The sequence below is a fragment of the Struthio camelus genome, chromosome 4 (genome assembly GCF_040807025.1).
Source record: "Struthio camelus isolate bStrCam1 chromosome 4, bStrCam1.hap1, whole genome shotgun sequence".
In the NCBI taxonomy this organism is placed as follows: domain Eukaryota; kingdom Metazoa; phylum Chordata; class Aves; order Struthioniformes; family Struthionidae; genus Struthio; species Struthio camelus.
In genome coordinates this window covers 16,323,527-16,342,585 of record NC_090945.1, presented here as the reverse complement: position 1 = coordinate 16,342,585, position 19,059 = coordinate 16,323,527, and the positions used below count along the sequence as shown (strand labels likewise).

Below are 19,059 nucleotides of genomic sequence, written 5' to 3'. Positions count from 1 at the left end.
TGTCCTAATCTGGCTCAGGGTAGGTTTTCTGTGGCTGGGACAGGGCGGCCAGGTCTGTGCTGGCTTTCTGGGTTTTCTCAGTGAACCTGGTGCAAGGCAGGACTAGCAGGTTTGTTAGTCAAAGGGAGACCAACCCTGGCGTCAGGGCTGGCGGCAGAGCACAGTAAGCCTTTGCCTTCAGCTCTAGCCTTCCAAGGCCGCTGCCTCTCGTAGGACTGGCTTGTCCTTTGCTGTGTCTTGGTGCTACAGTGGATGATGTAACTCAGGGTAGTCTGTTGATATCCGGTGTGTGCATTTTGAAATGGCAGCATCTGGCAAATAAACATGAAGGGATTCATAGTCACAGTTTTTCTGGGTCTTAACTAGGAAGGGCTAGGTGTAATTTTTGCATTTTAAGGGAAAAAAAAAAAAGGGATTATGATTATGCCTTTCGTAAGAAAGTGATCTAAGAAGTTATCCTTTTAAAGGAACAGCAGCTATGATTGGCCTTGGTGTAAAATGGGTCCCCCCAGGCCATGGGGTGGGTTTGGATCTGCTCAATGAGCAAAGGCTACCTCTACAGTGGAGGAACCTGCCTGAGTCTTGCTGCCAGAACAGATGTATGCTATATGACCTGCTTACATTGCTGGGGAATATTAAACTGACCTCTAGGGTAGGCAAAACGCACATGGGATGTACGCGTGGTAGCTCTCTTCTTGTTCTGGCTATGGCAATAGCTGGTACAGACAAAGCAGTCGCTCTGGGGCATACAAGTCAAACAAGCCAGCACACTGCATGTTTTGCAGAAGGATCAGCATTAGCAAGCTGCACACAAAGAACGGTGCATGTTTGTTGTTCAGGTGCTTAAAAGTGATTTCGCAAAGTAATCCGGCAAACACTGGGAGTTTTAGATAGCAGTACAATGAAAGGGTGTTTGGATTGTCTCTATTTTTGTCCAGAAGTTCAACGTTTCCCTGGATAATATAGTCACCTTCTTCTTCGTGTTCTGCTCTATTCTGTGCACTTCAGTTATCTAGAGTAATCAGCCTTTGCCTTTTTAAAAAAGTGTGGCACTTAACCAATGGCTGTTCTTTGCAGGACTTCATCAGTGGCTTGTGCACAGATTTTGCTTCACGTGTGTCTGTTGTTATAATTCAGTGCGTTCTCTGTTACCAGTTAGCCTGCTGTTTTGGACCGCTTTTGATACTGAGTAGGAATACTCAGATTGATTTGGCTTGTTACTGAGTGCCAAGGAGAGGGATACATGTGAAACAAGTCCTGTAACTTCAAGCAGGAGCTAGTATTTGCTTCAGCAATGCATCACAGCACATTTTTTTTCCTGAGTGCCTACTTGATGAATGCTCTCCAAGAGCACCAGTTTTGTAAGACCTGGCTGTGGCTTGGAAAAAACAAAGATGGACTCCTTAACATTTTGTTTGATACAGAGCCTTTAAAAACTTTGTAGAATGATGTGGATGGCTCTTCAGAAACTGTTGCTTAAAGCAGAAACAGTGGTCCTGTCTAGACTCACTCATGCTAGAAATGCTGTAGGAAGATCGGGTGATGTTGAATGACAGTGGCAGGTGAACAAATGAAAGTCTAGGGGCTAATATATGGTATAGACTTTTCCCGTAACATGTGTGATCTCATTTAGGTCTATACTTAATTTTTTTTTTTTTAAAGTATTTTCTGTAATTAAACCTGCTCTGCTCTTCTGCTGGGAGTTAACGAAAAGGCAGTTGCTGTCGCGAGCTGTTGGCTGGGACGCATACAGAACTATGATGTCAGAGGACAAATGAGTGGTGTGATTGTGACGTCATTTGTCTCCCAGTATGAAGCAAGCGGCAGGAGGTGGCACCGGGCAGATCGAGCACCTCTGTCGGCCGAGGCAGACCTCGAGCTCTGCAGAGGACCACGCTCTGCTGCCTGGGACCTCAGACAGCAGAAGCAGGCAAGTCTGGTACTGCACTGCTTGCTCTTCTTTATGAGGACATTTTCCCACGTGTGAAGTCATGCCAGGAATCCAGCTCTCTACTTCGGTGAGGAAGCTTTATGGCGGTGAGATCATTGGAGTTAATAGCCAAGTCCTACCTTTAGTGTTTTAGGACTGGGTTGAGCTTGATGTAGCAATCTTTCAGCAAAATGAGTGAAGACGTAAGTGACTGAGCTACAGAGAAGGCAATGGGAGCTGAAGTGTGGGGATCATTCTGGAGTGAATCCACTTTGTCACGTTACTCTGGGAAAGACTAAGGTTGAGATTTTTCTGAGGTGTCCAAGGAGCTCTGTCACTGCATTTCCATTAACTATGATGGACACTTGCATTCAAAACAATGATGCTTGCTCAGCTCCTTTGTACCTCTCTACCCCTAATCATACAATAAAAGCAGAGGTATGGGGAGGTTTCATAAACACTAATGGAGAGGCAGAGGGTGACTTACGCTCTTATAGGAGTTTTATTACCGATCTCTGCACTGAATCTGCCTCATTCCTACAGTACCCGGCTTGTCCGTCTGTTCTGACTGGCATTGGCAGCAAAGGTAATGAGCAAATCAGCTTGTCCAAAAAGCTGCTAGATTTTGCTCAAACAAGCTACAGGCAGTGTATCAATACATGAACTTCCTAGGGCAGACCTTTTTAAAGATCTGACATCTGACGGAGATTAGTCCATCAGTTCTAACTCACATTTCATGTTGTCCTGGTGATTGTGATATTTGGAGGTTTACCCTACGGGTGCATCTTAAAACCTGTCCTTTTTTTTGCTAAACAGGACTTTCAGGCTATTACTGGCATTTCTTTAGGAGCTTTCCTTGATCAGGTTACACCTGAGGAGGGGAGGTGTCCCGGTGCTGTAACCTCCAGTTCAGGAAATAGCCTGTTGATTCCTCGGTTGCCAGTGATATGCAGACACCTGCAATTTTTTCCCATGGGCTGATAGGGGTTAAAGGCCTCACTCTTTCCTCCCCTTGAAAATAACATGCTCAAAAGGATCGTATATTATCAGTGTAAACCATGACACGATATTTTCAAATCTACTAAGGCCCTAAAGGTAAGTTATCAGCTTTTACTGTTAATACATAGCTTCTCACTTGCAGCAAAACTTGTTCATGTGAGAGAGCAAAGTCTTTCTATGTGGAAATTAACCTTCAACACTGCTTCTAAATTGGCAGGAACAGATTTTTTCACGTAGGGTTAAACGAAATGGCTGGGATGTGAAGAGTGGTTCAACCATTAAAATGAAGCAATGAGTAGACTTGCACCCTATATGCGAGTTGATTAATGGATCTTTCCTCCCTGTCTACATCTGATTTGCTGATATAGATGTTGCTTGTGTATAACCTCCTGCATGCCTTGCTACGCTGAAAATTCTTTGGGGGGAAAAAGCTTTATCTGAAACAGCGTATGTCTGTCTAGCCTCAGCTGATGATTATTTCTGGTCCTAAATAGAGCGGGCTTGTTTTTAATATTGTGCTCTGAGAGCCTGGAGAGGCATACCGTGGAGACACAATTAAAATGTTTAGCTGCTCTGTCTTGGTTTAGATTAAGCAGTCTTTTGCACGTAACACACTACAAATAAAGAGCAGTACTTTTTGCAGTCCTATCTCCTCCACCCCTCTCTCCTTCCTCCTCCCATTATCAAGGAAAAGTTTCCAGACGGTATATCTTGAAGGTATCCCTGGTGGCGTCCTTGTAAGCAGCATCTTAAAGGTTACTCCTAGAACTTGGCTAAATGCTACCAGCTCTTTAGGGAGAGTGATAGAGATACCCACTAACGTGGAGCTGAAATCTTTTAAATCTGGTAAACCTTCTGGTACTAAATGACAATTACTTTGCCTCTAATATTTCTTCTTCTGCTTTAAAATGCACCTGCTCACCTATGCTTTACAAGCAAAATGACAGTAACAGCTTCGTGCTAGCATTATAAGCCTTTTGGGAACACCAGGTTTCAGGGATATTGTTTGCACTGGTCTGTAGATGAATATTTGAAATCACAGGGGGCCGGATGGCTCAGGAGAGGGGCACGAGAGTGTTCCTCTGGGCTGTCAGTTTGAGTCGGGAGCAGCTGAAATTTCATTATCCCGAGCTGATATCTAAATTTATGGATCCAAGTTTAATTGGGTGAACTTCATTCACAGCATAAGTAGCTATAAATAGCCCGAGTTTTTGGTGAACATAGCCATGGCTTCGGAGGGTGAAAGTGCTAGCATTAGGTTTTTTTCGGGTTACAAAATTCTGCTGCTGTTCAAACATTTAGACAGCTAAATGCTGCCACGTGTTAAACCTGATTATGAAGTTGCAGCACTGACAACAGAAAGAAGATTAAAAGAGCAGGCCCAAACGCAACAAAAATTTTTAAATAATGTACATTTAATGTGCACTTATCTTAAAATTGACTGCGTGATATGACTTTGGCTAATCCTTGCAATTTTGTTGCCACAGCTGAGAAACTCATCCCATAACATTATTCCTGTGTAACTAGGAGCTTCTGGATTTTTAAAACTGTGTATCAAGTTATTTGTGTCTTGGTGCCGCTATGGGAGATGCTGAAAGGTGCTGGCTTGCCAGGGTTAAGGCACAAACCAGGAACAAGCTTGGCTAGAGATTTCAGCAACTCCGTTTGGTGTGTGCATGTGTATATGTATACGTGCATGTGTGCTGTGAATTTTTGTCGGTTTGGATAATTGGTTAAATTAGCTTAGAGCGCTGAACTGGCACATCAGATTGGCCTTCAGAGCTAAACACTCTTTATCTACAAAGCCTCATTTCCCATCTCTTTCTCGTATACAGTTTTGGGGAAAATAATGGAGATTAGGAATGTTAATGTACAGATTTAGATGACAGGGAAAGGCTGTGCTGCGAGTGCAGCGTTTCCAGCGTAAATGGATGAGACTTCCAAAACTATATGAGCATGCAAATTTCTGACGTACTCTTTTAGGCCCTTCCGACAGTCCTGACTGTAATTGCTGCCTCCTGGCAGAGCGGAGCCGCGGCTGGCCCTGCTGCGGTCCCTTGCCAGCGGCACATCGCTGGTGACCTCGTCAGGAGGTCAGCAACAGCAGCTTTTCAGTCCTGACCCAAAGAACATGAGGAGCCCTGAGCTGCCCCCTGGGCGTAGCTGATTAGCTAATCTGTGCCCATTTGCTCTCTGAAGGTCAGCAGAGCTTTTCCACCTTACCTCCCTCTCCCCTTTCTCAATTCTGGAGGACTTGCTGCCTACCAAAGAGGAAAAATGTCTTGCTGCGCTTTAACAAGGGTGTTTTTAGGAGAGGACTGTGTGCCTTTGCCAATAGGATTATGAAGGTGAAAGTTGGGATAATATACAATGAGTCACTGGCTATTCTGGCACCCTCTTTCTCCTGTCGACTCTGATTTTGCCAAGCTTTTGCTTCCTCCTGCCTCAGGAAAAAAAAAAAAAAAAGAAAAAACAAAAAAATAACCTCATGTGGAAAAATCCGTATGTGGAAAAATAACTGCTGAATTCAGTGTAGATGATGTAAGCTAACACTTGCATTTTGGGGTGATCTTCTCGTTTTGACTCCGCTGCTTTGTACTGCAAAGGCATGTAAGTTATTAGTGGCACCGTTGGACTGTTGTGACATGATTTGAACCTCAGGAAGCAGGAGAATGGTCAGTGCCGAAATGCCGTGGTTGTCCCTTCTTTTGCTGACCGTTTTTCACAGAGAGCCTAGCAGAGTTTGCTGTGGCCATGCCGAGACCATCGTGGGCTGTGGCTGGGGACAGTGGGCGGTCTCCGCTTGTACACATATAATTCTGTGGGAGCAAGTCTGGCATGCACAAATCTGTTTTCTCATGTGAAAAGTATTTTGCCAATGCTCCACATGAAGAAGTATCTTTTACACCAACCCATTTGTTCTAAAATAAAGGGCATGGACGGAGAGAATTGTTTGTGCCATTCAGACAGGTATGCTCTCTTCAAAAGCAGCTCTCGATTGTTCACCATATAGAAGACCTTGCCTAGAGTTCATGCTGGACTGAACTGAAACGCAGTAAAAATGTAGATGAAAAGCCTGTTACAGCCATAGGAAACACAAAGTGAAGTCTGCTACCAAGCAAACTATGAATTTCAAAAGCCGAGTGCCAAACTCACCTCTAAAGTAAGATGAATTCTGAAGATTTATCATATACATAACTCTAGCAAAGTATTTTAATCAAGTCTGAGCTGCGTTAGGCTTGCTGGTTTTAGCATGTGAGAGCAAAACAAAATAGGATTTTTCCTGTCTTTATTCAAGTCTTTCCAAATATTTTTTTGTGGAAAGTCCATATTTGTCTTAGTCGCCTTTCCACTGCTAATACTTTGGAGATGACTGAATGCTCAAAAGTCAAACGATTTGTCTTAGACCTTGAAACACAGTGCATGCTTTCTCTACAGCAGGAAAAAAGTGGAATAAAAACTTAATAAGGGTTTTCTAACCAAAAGAAGCATTCTGTTGCTCAGATTCCCATATCTCTAGCATTAATGTGACAATTCATGCCATAACTTAGCCATGGTCACGTCTTCCAATCCTGTATGTTGCATTTTAGTGTTTCACGGGGGAGGGATTTCTATGATTGTGAAAGCGAGCTGGCGGTACTTTCCTCTGAGGCAAAAAGCTGTCACAATCTCAACTTGAGATCAAATCTTCTTTCTCCAGCTCTAAGGAAAATGTCTGTGAAATTTCATTATAGAGATTTGAGTGCTTATTACTCCAAAGGAGTTTCCAGTGTCCAAGAATCACAGCTTGGCGTGTAATTCACTGTTAAGCTCGGAAAGTTGACATTTTTCTACAAAATTTTACACTTTTTTTTTTTTAAATTAGGGTTTATAGAATTCTACAGAATTGGTTGCATTTCTGTTCTATTGCTGTTGGAGGTTTCTATAACGGGTAACTGAGAGTAGTACAGAACAGCAAGCTGAAGCGCTATCCTTCTGCAAGTGTGCCTGTTGCACAATGTCTGTCCTAATTTGCTGGTAGTCTATGGCCTGTCGAGAGGCGGTAATCCTTTACCGATTAGGTTTCACAGGAATGACATGAGAGCTTGTGGTCAGCTATATAAATTAAAATTATGATGTCTGGTAAAGGTCAGAGGTACGCAGAACCCAGGAGGGTGTTGTTTATAGCTCCAAAGCCGTTTAAATACCATGATTTAGCTTGGCTGATATGATTCACAGAGGGTCCTCAGAAGAGGAGAAATGCAAGCGGAGATAGAGGAAACGAGGTTTGGCCATGCGTTTTTATGATGCTGCAGAAAGTGGGGGTGAGGTTTAGAGATACACTGATGTGATCCTTCCGGACAGCTGTTCAAATGTGGTATAGGAAATGATGATGCTGGAGCTATTGTAAAAGCAAGAAAAAAAAAAAAAAAAGCAGTGTGAGATGAATAGGCTACTTGCAATCAATCTAATCGCAGATCCTAATGCTTGAAGCCTTACTCTCGCCTCCTTTTAAGAGTCACTGTAACAGCTGCATTCAAAATGAGGGGGAAAAGTGTGCATTTTTTAAACTCTCGTTTCAAGCCTACCACTGCACTTTATCTTTTTAAAACAGTTCATTAAATCCAGTGTGGAAGGTCGTGTGTTGGTGCAGTCTTGTACGGCTTATAGCAGTGTTCATTCTTATGGTGAAACGTGGCAAGGAAAACGCCACCTTTGATTGTAACCTACCATATCGCCATATTAAAAAGTTGCAGCAACGTCTGCCTTGCTTCTTTCTTTAGCTACGCTTTGAGAATTAATGCAAATGTAATAATTGCATACTTGACCAATTTGTGTGCAAATATGAGCTACTAGACATGAATATTACCGCGAGTGAACATTCTTCTGTGTGCGTGGAAATCACTCTTTAAATCCTTAGATGTTCAGTGCACTTACTGATTAACACTCGGACAAGAATGCCATCTTGGGAGGTAACAAATCTAAACAGATCACCCTGTTGAAGTTGATTTATACAAGGGAAGCGGACTTATTTAACCCTGCTTGATTGGAAAAAAAATACGTAGAGGGACTGGTAGTCAATGCCCAAGTGAAAAAAAGAATATCACGCTGTTTTTAAAATTTAACTGCCCTTGAAAATAATTGACTAAGGAGGTCAGCACAACTATAAATAGATACTAATAAGGTCATTTTTAATATTAAACATAAAACTTTAAACATAGTATGTTGCAATAGAGATGAAGTTGTCTGTATGGTCATGTTGTCTGCTAGCCATTGTAGAGAGGCATCGTGAATAAGGGAAGCCTGTTTGGCCTGCTGTAGAAAATTGAGATAGGTTTGTATTTTCCAGGTCCCTTATCAATGTTCTGTATCTGGAATATCCTTAGAGATTTTTAACTCAATTGGTAAGATGGACCTAAAGGAGACTATTTTTTCCCCCTCTCTACTGGAATAAATTAGGCAGTCACATATATATCTGTCAGATTTGACTGAATCAAAATTTAGTGATTTTTCTTAATGAAAATTCGCAGCCCATTTTTAAAAAAAATCTGAATTGAGTGAAAGTACAGCATAACCACATTTAACATAATCATTATTATTATGAGAGCTCCTTCTTTAAAAGTCTTAAAATGTTCCCTTATCTGCGCTGTTGAAGGAACCTGACGTTCTCTATAAACATGCACACATTAGCGGAACAGGTTGAGGGACAACAAATGCTGCTTTGAAAGAAAGAGTTTAAATTTTACAAAGAGTTATTCCGTAGAGAGTTGACAAGTAAGAGGCACCAAAATCCCGACTACCTCTTTTATTTGCTTTCGGTAAGGATGTTTACAGAAAATGCCTTTCTTTCCAGCAAAAATTACCCGTCTTATGCAGACACAAAAAGTGTTTTCTGGAGGTGCTGCAAACCCACCCTCTGAGTGGGTGACTGCGTGTTCGCTTTTCCCTGTGCCGTGCTTCTCCTCTCAGGCCACCGCCATGCGATGACCCTGGTGACTGTGGGCATAACGGGCAGCTTTTGGAGTCGAGGGCAGCGAAATGTTTGTCCTCTTTTCTTGCCGGAAGCAGGCGGTGCTGTATAAAACAGCCAGTTGTCCTTTCTGCTTAGACCTAGGATCATCTGGAAAATTAAGCCCATACTTCACAGCAACGTGAGGAGATTTACATTTCGTGTACCCACTGAATTATATGTCAAGTTCTGTGAGGGAAGAAGCGAGAGAGACCAAACTTTAGGGAGCCTGCTACCTTATCTTTCCAAGCCTAATGCAGGATTTATGAGAGGGAGCAAGCTGGAAGGTGCCTGGGATAATACCACATGCTGAATTAGTGCTTCAGAGTCACAAAATTCTTCAAAGCTTTACCTTGGGGGACAGAAACTGCAGATATTTTTCCATCTCCTGTTTCTGGCTGTGGAAGGGGAAAAAAGAGCTTGTTTTGGTCACCCTTACATCTCTGCTCTTCCTCAGCAAACGCAACGCTTCTCTAACCCTTAACTTGACCTGCCTGGAGCTGAGAGGCCTCAGGGGTGGAGGAAGCCCTCAAATATGCTGAAACTACCTTTACAGCTCTTTCCTTTTCAGAGTTACCCCAGAGAGCCTGAGCACTGCTTCGGATCTGAGCCAAGCTGCTTTTGGAGCTCTGATTACTCTGATTTTTTCCTATATGTGCATGCATCTTTCAGTTGCCAGGTGAAACCCCCACCATAAATCAAAACTCCCTGGTAGCAGAACTTCCCAATCCACCTTTAGAAATGCTATTTTGAGGGGTTTGGGGTGGATTTTTTTTTGTTTTTTTTTTGTTTTCCTGTGGTTGAATTGCTGTACCTTGAGGTACAGAAGACAGGCAGCAAATACCAGCTTTCTTGGAAGCCCTGTTTTTGTTTTTGTTTTTTTTTTTTTTCAGTCATGACAAATACTTGGTATAGCTGTGCTGTACTGGGGGGAAAGAAAAAGGAGAGGTGAAAAACTACAGGTAATAACATGTTCTTTCCTTCTCCCTTGGTAAAAACAGGTAAAAGTGCTGTAGATGTTAGAGGAGACATAGTTAATGAAAAATCCTTGTGCTTGAAATGTATTAAATGCCTTGACTCTTATTTTTCTTTTTTTTAATCAATGGTCACATAATTTTTTCATTAACTTTGTTCCCAGCTCTGAAGGGACCAGCCACAGCAGGGAAAAACAACTGCAGTTAAACACAAATTACCTTGTGTGTAGAAAAAGGCACATCCTTACTTTTCACTTATGACTTTTGGGTGTAGGGGGTTTTGTTTTGTTCTGGGTTTTTTTTGGTAAAAGTCTCTCCCTTCCAGTGGCCTGTATGTTACTTCATAAACTTTTATATAATAGCTGTATGTATATAATTTGTGACTTATAAAAACTTTACATTTGTCTGCTGTTACAGAAATGAAACAATGAACACGGGCTAAAACTTTCAATTTCCCTTCTTAGAGCCTTTGGAAGATTAAATCAACGGTAATATTGCGAGGGAAGAAGGGTTAACAGTGGATCAAAATATGTGGCTCAAAGTCCCCACAAGGGGATGTAGTAAATGGCAAGAACGCTGCAGTGGGGTAGTTGTGTGTAATTTGTATGATGCTGTTACAGCCTTGGGTAGGTAGGTACCCTCGGGACATAGGTAGGTGAATTTTTCTGGCAGCTGGCTAAGTTCTTGGTGCTAGACATGCACCAAAGAGTAGCTAGAGTCTACAGTAACTCTAGACGTTTCTTTTCCTTCTCAGTATTGTCCACTTTCCGTTAGTATTTCCGTTAGAAAGTGTAGAATTGGGTCTAATTAATGCTAACTTGGATTTCTCGGCTAACTTGTCTGCATCTTTTGCTCAGTGTGGTAACAGATTTGCAAGGGTTATTTCCTTCTCTTTAGCCAGGAGAGGAGCTGCTGTTATTGAGGAAGTGGTCAGAGACCAATTCCAGGTTCAGAAACAGCCCACGAATTTGTCTTTAGTGGATGAATCCCTCTCTGAGGGTGGAATAAAAGGAAGGAGTTGTCTGTGGAGGACAGGACCAGTGGGTAGGGTTGCTGGTGGAGGACAAATAATGCAGATGAGTTGCTTAAAAATCTTATTTCCTTTCCATGTTTAGTCTTCCAATGTTTTCTCCTGGAAAAGGGTTGTCATAAGGCCTAGGAATCGCTGAACTCCCAAACTAACATTTAAGTGATGGATAGGCATTGGACGTGACCTCTGAGCAGGTGTTATTTCCAATTTTCTTTACCCCAGTCACTAAAAAAAAATATATATATATATATATATAAATTATATAAATATATATATTTTTTATATATATATTTTTTTGTGTGTGTGTGGTTGCAATATGGTAACTTCTAAAAACATCTAAGTTCTTTTAATTGCTTCCTGGCTATTGTGATTTTTGGATCTTTCCTGTGAACAGTCAAAGAAAATGCTGCAGCTGCCTATCATGTGATTCAAGGGTTTTATATTCTGTTTTATACGTACATGTGCACACACACATATATTGTGTGTATATATAAATTTAAGAGTTGGCAATATGGCATAGAGATGCAAGTTTCAAATTTAAATGCCAACACTTTTGTTTTGTAGTTACAAAACATGACCAATTGGGAATGGGTGAATCCGTGTTTAAAGGAACATACAGGAATCCAAAATGAGCTCTCCTTTTTAACTGCTTCAGTGGAGATACACCTACATATATTATTATGTGTGTGTGTGTGTGTATATATATATATAAAAATATATTTTTAAAAGTCTGTGTGTATGTACATATAAAAATACATATTATATGCATACACATGTAGTATGGTGTATATGTGTATACATATATATTTTTATATATTTGCAAACACATACATATATAAAAAACAAAATAAAGTTCCTTTTATAAGGAACTTTATAATTATAGAAAGCCAGTTAAAATTTTCTCCTCTTTTCTCCTCTGTGTAAGAAGAACATGCAGTAACTGCTTGGCATCATATTTCTCAGGCGGTTTCTACCTCCAGAAGATGATTTATTAACTAGAGTTCAGCTGCTTTTTGCTTTTGTTGCTGTTGACAAAAGGCATGTTTGAGCATGTTATTTTGGCTTAATGCAGTGGACAGAAACGATGGCTAAGAGTAGCAGAACTTGCTGCCAACACACATTTCTTCTTTGTACTGTGTATAAGGAATAGTTAATCTGACCTCAAAGAAAAGAAACATATGCTCCACCAGATAAGGTGCTAGAGATGAATGAATCTGTCAGCTATGGAGCATTTGTTGGTATGAGAGAGAGAATCAGAAAAGGAAGGAAAAAAAAAAAAAAAGAAAAGGAGAAAGAAGGAAGGAAGACTTAGTCAAATTCCAAGAGGAAAAAAGCTAAGCAAATCTGGGAAGCACCGTAAACAGTGGAATGAAAGAAGAGTGGGAGGATTAATGAGAGGGAAGGTAAAAGAAACAGGTATGCTGGCAGTCACTATTCTCTCTAGGGCCTCGCTGCTCATTTTTTTTCCCTCAGCGGTAGTTCTGGTTTGTGATTTGAGCAGCTCAGGTCTTCCGAGGAACTGGGCTAAAAAAGTAGCGCCACGTGAGGGGAATAGTTTGGTGATTAGATAATGCTGATAGACCCCTTTGTCGATCAGGCTCTCCCCATCTCTGCAGCACATGCAGAAACAAACGTGCCTTTTTTTTTTTTTTTATCGGATTACTCCAATTTTCATTTCAGTCCAGTGCTAAATACAAAGAAACGTAGAAGAATTGTCTGGCTGCCTAGAAGCTTGAGATAAAGTATTGGTTTTTACAGAGGAGGAAATTAAAAACAAGAAAGGAGAAGCACAAAGAGAAAAGAAAGAGGAGAAAATGAATCTGAAACTCAGATCTGGGTGGCTGGAGAGGCAGCATTTCATATCCAGGCTGCTGGCTTCAGCCTACTCCAAAGGCAGTGGTAAAGATAAAGGAATAAGACGATAGTGTTGATGGACCAGATATTTGGACATTGGAACCTGATTTGAATTTCAGTTTCTGTTTAAAAAAAGCCTGCCTCTAGTCACCATTATACGTTTTTTGTTATGTCTCAGATATCCAATGCTGGACCGGGAAAAGTGGTGATATTTGGATGCTGTATACATGATCCCAGTTTTGCTTTTTGGGATTTTGTTTTAGTTTTGTTTTTTTGGCTCAGCATTTTAACTGCTTTCCCTGCTTTTATTACAAGCAGATCGATGAAAGCATTCGGTATTTTCATTTCACCCTGTTCTGACTGGATGAGAGTGGTATGGAAATGTTTTTTTTCTCCAAATGGAAACTAATTTTTTGTTATCAATAGCTTGTAAACTTAAATCTTGGGATATTTTAGAATGCTCCTGTTACCTACCGAATTTTGGTGATTTGATCTTGCTAGCAAATTTATCTGCAAAAATAGTTCCAAAAAATAACTTCAGGAAAAATACAAAAAATACCAAATCACCCCCAAAACTTTGGGCTCTCCAAGGCCTGACCTACTGAATCCTGGAGGTCCTTAACACAGCCGCTAGGCTGCTGGCCAGGAAAACGTCTGTTTCAAATCTGTGCCGTTCCTGCCTTTTCTCCCTAGCAATGCTGATAATAGGCAGTCCCTTTGGAGGTAATATCTCAGCCCTTCCACCAGTGCCGAAGGCGAGGAACCAGCAAACGAGATCTAAACGGGAACTTAAAATTAAGGTTGTGTGTAGGTCCTACTGAAGTCAGCAGTGCTGTTGAGGTGCTTCGACGCCTACGTGCTTCACCGAACTGGGGAGCAGAGTTAATAAACCAGCCTTTTTCTCTAACTGGAAGAAGAGCTGGATAACTTCCACGAAGTGGAGTCGAGACCTGATTTTAAAGCGAGCTAGCGCGTGTCATCCGGATAGGAAACTCTCAGTGAAAGGGAGGGGGCCGCACAATAACTAAGCTAGTGGGCTCTCCTGCCCGCCCTCCGCTATGGCTGTGGCTCATCAGCAAGTTACAGACAGTGTGATGTTAACGACAAAATCAATTAAGGCAAAAGAGCAACAAGGCTATAAAAAGGATGTGTTGATACCAGCAAGGAGCAGTCAGCTTGTGTCAGTCCCTGAGCAGGGTGCAGCCTGAGGCTAAGCCAGAATTAAATGTTTTTCTGTTTAATAGATTTTTTTTTTGTTGTTCTTTTTCCATGCTGCTTTTTTTTCTACTGGAAATGCTACCGTGGCACATGGCTGGCAGCTAAGACCAGACTATGGTTAAACAAATTGACATTTAAAAAGAAGGAAAAATGCCCTGGAAGACAGACAGACTCACTGACAGGCAGATGCCACCGTTAAAACCTCTCACTCTATGATTAGCATCGGCAGCTAAACTGCCCAAAGCCGGTCGGTAAGTGAGAGGGACTGGACAGCAAAGCCTGCCTGTCGCACGGGGCTGCCTGGCGAGGACGATCCGGGCTGACTGCGTGTTTCAGCACTGCTTAGGCAGGGAAAAAGAGGGCGGAGGCGTTTTTTTGCTGACATCAATGTTTAACGCTCACCTCTGCAAGTATAAAATTTTTTTGGCAATGGAGCTCCACGGTTCGAGCATGATGAAGTCAGAAATTCCAATTGCTAAGATTGGTACTTGATATGACAGGAGGTGCTAGAACAGGTCATGGCACTCGAGCAGAAATCCTTGCAAATTCAGATTTGCGTTTATCTAAGAAAATAGTAGCAAAAAGTACAAAGTGCATAATGTGCCAAAATTTCAGGCTGTTTTACTTAAACTTTTTTTTTTTTAATTGGTGATTATTGACAGGCACAATGCTTGTTAAATCGCAAATATATGTACCACATTGTGTCTGCAGACAATTACTCTGGCATCTCAGTGACAGCGTTTTCTGTGTCAAAGAGCTGCTTGTTCAAAAACAAGGACTGAATTTAGTAAAATCTGGGTCAATACATAAAACGTAGCTTAGCTAAAATTGCAGTGGAAACCTATGTGAATATTTCACTCTGATTTTTTTTTTTTCAACTGTATGGTTGCACGGTACTGCAGCTTTTTATGTTCAAATTTCCAGATTTTCTTGTTCTTGTTTGGAAGAAGAAAGGATTATGGGGCAGATAGGAAAATGAAGAAGAAAACAGAAGCAGTGAGTTGTTCTAAATTGCCTGAATGTTGCTCAGTCAATCTGCTTGTGCCTTTGCATTGCTAAATGTAGACACAGTCTATGTAGCCATCTGAGGTACGTTAAATCACGACTGAGGCAAATTGTGCGCTTGTGGCTGAGATGCTCTTAATTGAAGCTTCTGTGACTCAGGAGACCTTTAGTCGCAGGGCCTGACTGCAGGAGGAGATCTTTCACAAGGCAAATCTCGCGTTGTACAGCTTCTTCACAAGCCTCAAATGAAGAAGCAATAGGGTTGTCTCTTTTGGTGGGAAAGCTGCCTCCCACATGTCTCTATGCTCCCCAATCTGATATTAAATATCTGAACTGCACAAATGCATCAGTGTGTACTTACTCTCATCAACATTTACAGTCTTGATTTCAAATTATTTTACCATTTTCGAGGGAAAGATAGAAGAACGTCTTTGTTCTCTTCCTGTTTGCTTCGGAAAGCAAGAATACATCAGATGCAGCAGGGGTACCGCGGGCGTGTGCAAGAGCAGGCCACGGGGACAGGAAAGGCTCAGGTCACTTGCGTGGGTTTTTCAGCAGGCATGGAAGAGAGAAAGGTGCACCCGTGATTTCCAAAACAGAGGAGAGACATCTCTGCCTTGCTGTGTCCCGCCCTTCAGCGCGGCAGGTCTGCCTCAGCCTCTGGTAGACCTTTAGCAGGCCAGTGCTGATGTTTTTAACTCTACATCTTGGTTTTCTGCTTTTGCAGGCAGTGGAAGCTTTCTTAAAAGCAAAACAACCCCCCTTCCCTCCCCAGCCCATAATCCTCATCAGAACTGCCTTATTCCAAAGCCTTTTTTTTCCACCCCCCCCTTTCTTTCTTCTTTTTTCCTCTCCTCTCTGGGTTTCGCAGCTGGCATGCCTGGCACGGTGACACGGTGTGTCAGGTTGCATCAGTCACGTTGATCTACGTGACGTCTCCGCTCACAGGAGATGTGGCTGATGAAAGGTGACGGTGTCACGTCACAGTCCGAGGTCTCAGCTGGGGAAGTCTAGGCAGTTCTCCCAGCCAGCATTAAAGGGGGCAGAGGACGGAGGAACAGACGTCTGCCTTGTGTCCCTCTAGTCCCATTCAAATGCAGCGCTTTGCTAGCTGCGTTGCTCACATTAGCCTGGATGGAGACCCCATCTCACTGAAGCGCTTTGGGAGGCCCGTGGGTGTCTGTATCGATGGTGTAGATTTATCTATGGTCACCTGCAGTCACTCCAAGTCTGATGAACCTCAACGCTGGGCTTTCAACGTTGTCCTAGCTAATTACAGCCTTCCCGTTGTGAGCTATTCCTTGCAATCAGGGGAACGGATTAGGAAGCCCACCAGCTCCCCTCAAGTGCCGTTGGGCAGCCTAAGCACGGATCCGCAGCTCGCCAGTGTCGCTCAATGGTGACAGACAGCTTCTGCTCGTTCCCGTTACGCGGGAGCAGGAGTAAGTGCGAGCAGAGCCGGAAACGTAAAGGGCTGAAACAATGATGGTTCTTGTTAACCTTCCAGTTGTATCTCAGATGCACAGCTGAGAGTCCCTCGCTGCCCGCAATATTTCTTTGCGCTTGCCTTCAGCAGCTATAGGAAAGACTCTCCTCGCTGCGTCTTGCAGATCTGTTCCCTTAAAAAAAGGGATTCAGTAGTGCTCTAAATAAAGTGTAACGCAGGGTGAGTTTGCCACTCGGACCCAAAATCTGCCACTTAGAGTTTCAAGCAGCTCCATGCCGCATCTTTTTAGATAAGAGGTTGCTTTCCGACCTAAATTTCCCAGCTGCTTTTCTGATTTTGGATTGACAGCAGCACAGCACTTATTGGTGAGTTATTCACATGGAAAGAAAACATTATTCCATGAATTTTCTATTGAAGCCATTTCTTTTTCAAATATAGCACGGTTAAATAAGGTAGTTGTGAGAATTAGGAGGTAGCATAGTATCTGTCACTGCTAGGAGAAACTGGATGAGTTGTTATGTTTCTATTCCTGAACCAGGATTCTGGCTGAAAATTCTCCCTATTTGCAACTCCAAATACAGAAATTTATTGGAATTTCCCTTAGCTTGGCATCTATTTTTCCTTATGCTCTTTTCACCTCCTTCATTTTTGCCTATAAAAGGGAATAGAATACTTCTTTATTTGTACCTCTTCCTTTGTTTTGGTGGTTTGCTTGGACTTCATGGGTTTTTTTTTGGTGCTTATGTTTGTCGGTCTAAAATTTCTTAATGTGTTTTTCCTTTTCTCTCATACCTTCTTTCAGGATCTTGTAATTCATTTTTCCTTCCTTTAAAACATTTCATTCTTCCTTGATTTCATTTTCTTCTCTGTTCTTTATGTGTTTTTTCAGTTCTCACTTGCAATCTTTTTCTGTCTGCCTATTCTCTCTCCCATGCCACTTCCCCCCCCCGCTCCGCTGTGTTCCCTAGTATTTGTACACAACCAGGGAATAATTTAGTTTGGAAGGGTCATCTGGTGCGATCCCCCAGGGCGAAAGGCAATCTAGAGTACTCTAAAGCGCTATTTTATGCATTTGTTTCCACTTTTGGTGCATACACATTTGTATTTATGAGCCTGTGGTGTAGACAGGAACAGTGTGCGATCCTGAGGGTTAGACTGTCTTCAGCCTTCCGTGTCCTGGCGCTTCTGCAGCCCTCTCTGGCCTCCCAGGTGTTCCCTTTCGGTAGCGGCACAAACGTTTCTCCTTACGCTTCTGTAGCTGGCTTTCCTGGTCGCTTGCTCCTTTCCCCCACGAGCTGCTGTAGTTCCCTCCTGGTTCACGCGTGTGAAGTGCTCAGCCAGCGAGACAGCTGGAAATAGCCTGAATCCTAGATTTTTGCGCTCTCTACTAAACTTTTTTTTCCTCCTTCCTTCAACCTCCTTCTTCTCCAGTTAGGGTCTATGTCTGTATCCTGGAAGGAGTGGAGCTGTCTTTTTTGCCCATGTTTCCTGAATGTCCCTAAAGCTGGGGAAAGTTGGTCAGTCTGCTCCTGCACCTCTCTGTTAGCACTTGCTTCTTCTGTAAGAAGATACTTCTGGGAGCTGGCGCATCTCTGTGATGTCTGCTAGTCCCACTAAACCACTGCGAGGATGGATTTATTGAATTACGCTGTCGAATTAACTACAGCAGACTCAGCTAATAAAGACTTTGTAGCCCAGCAACCCTCCTGGCTGAGATAAGCATTGCTGGTTTGACATTTTCCCTTAGCCTGACCCTGGGAAGTGCTGCATGCTGTCAGTTTTCATGCACGCCCCGACCCCGGTGCAGCTGGGTTTGTTGCGCTCACGCGGTCAGGCGAGCTGAAGCACCGGTGTTTGCCTGTTTGCTCTTCTTTTAAGGACCTGAAGGGAAAGGTCTGCAAGTTGTCTGCCCATGCCCTTCCCTTATCCCCTCTCTAGTCCTGGTCCTCATTTTCCTGGGACTCTGACAACTTCTTCTCCTGGGCAAACACACCTTGTAACTTGCAGGGCGCTTTTCTCCTGCAGAATTGCAGACTTGACAGAAGTGAGTGGTGGGAAGCATGCTGGTGTACCCTGTAGTGCAATACGTATATGTATATATATATATATATATATGTATATATACAGTATTTTTTTCTTTTCTTTTTATCCACGTGTATTTATGAGCCTGTATCGCAGACACTAGCAGGCTCCACCGTTGAGAAGCCAGGCAGGCTTTGATCTCCTTCTCCAAGTGTGCCAAGAAGGACAGCAGGGGCAGTAGCTGTTTCTGGATCCTGCCGGGAAAAGGAGATTTGGTAAAACTGGGCTGTGAAACAAGTAGGTTGGAGGGCGAGGGTCCGTCAGCAGGATTTCAGTCTTTCTCTCTCTCTCTCTCTCCAATCCGCAGCTTCTGTTTGCTGCTTGGCTGCGCTCACCGCCTTCGTACTGCCCCTGGGGGAATTGCCCTCTTATTACCACAATTACAATCTGTACACATTTCATTAAACTAATATCGCTTCGCACAGGCTTTCTCCACCAAAGTGCACAGCTGGAGGCCTATTTCTTTTCCTCAGCTTAAACACTTTGACAGGTTAAGAAAGCTATTATGGCTGAATAACAGGTGTTGCAAAA

General features: G+C 42.7%; 1 long non-coding RNA gene across 2 annotated transcripts in view; it reads left to right on the top strand.

Annotated features, from left to right (window-relative positions):
- The first annotated feature begins 2,856 nt into the window (after window positions 1-2,856).
- The window catches only part of LOC138067142 (uncharacterized), a 101,868-nt gene continuing 85,665 nt past the window's right edge, over window positions 2,857-19,059 (top strand). For both annotated transcript variants that reach the window (XR_011140837.1, XR_011140838.1), the window contains exon 1: window positions 2,857-3,025. This is a non-coding gene — a long non-coding RNA (uncharacterized lncRNA). The remainder of the gene's footprint in view (window positions 3,026-19,059) is intronic.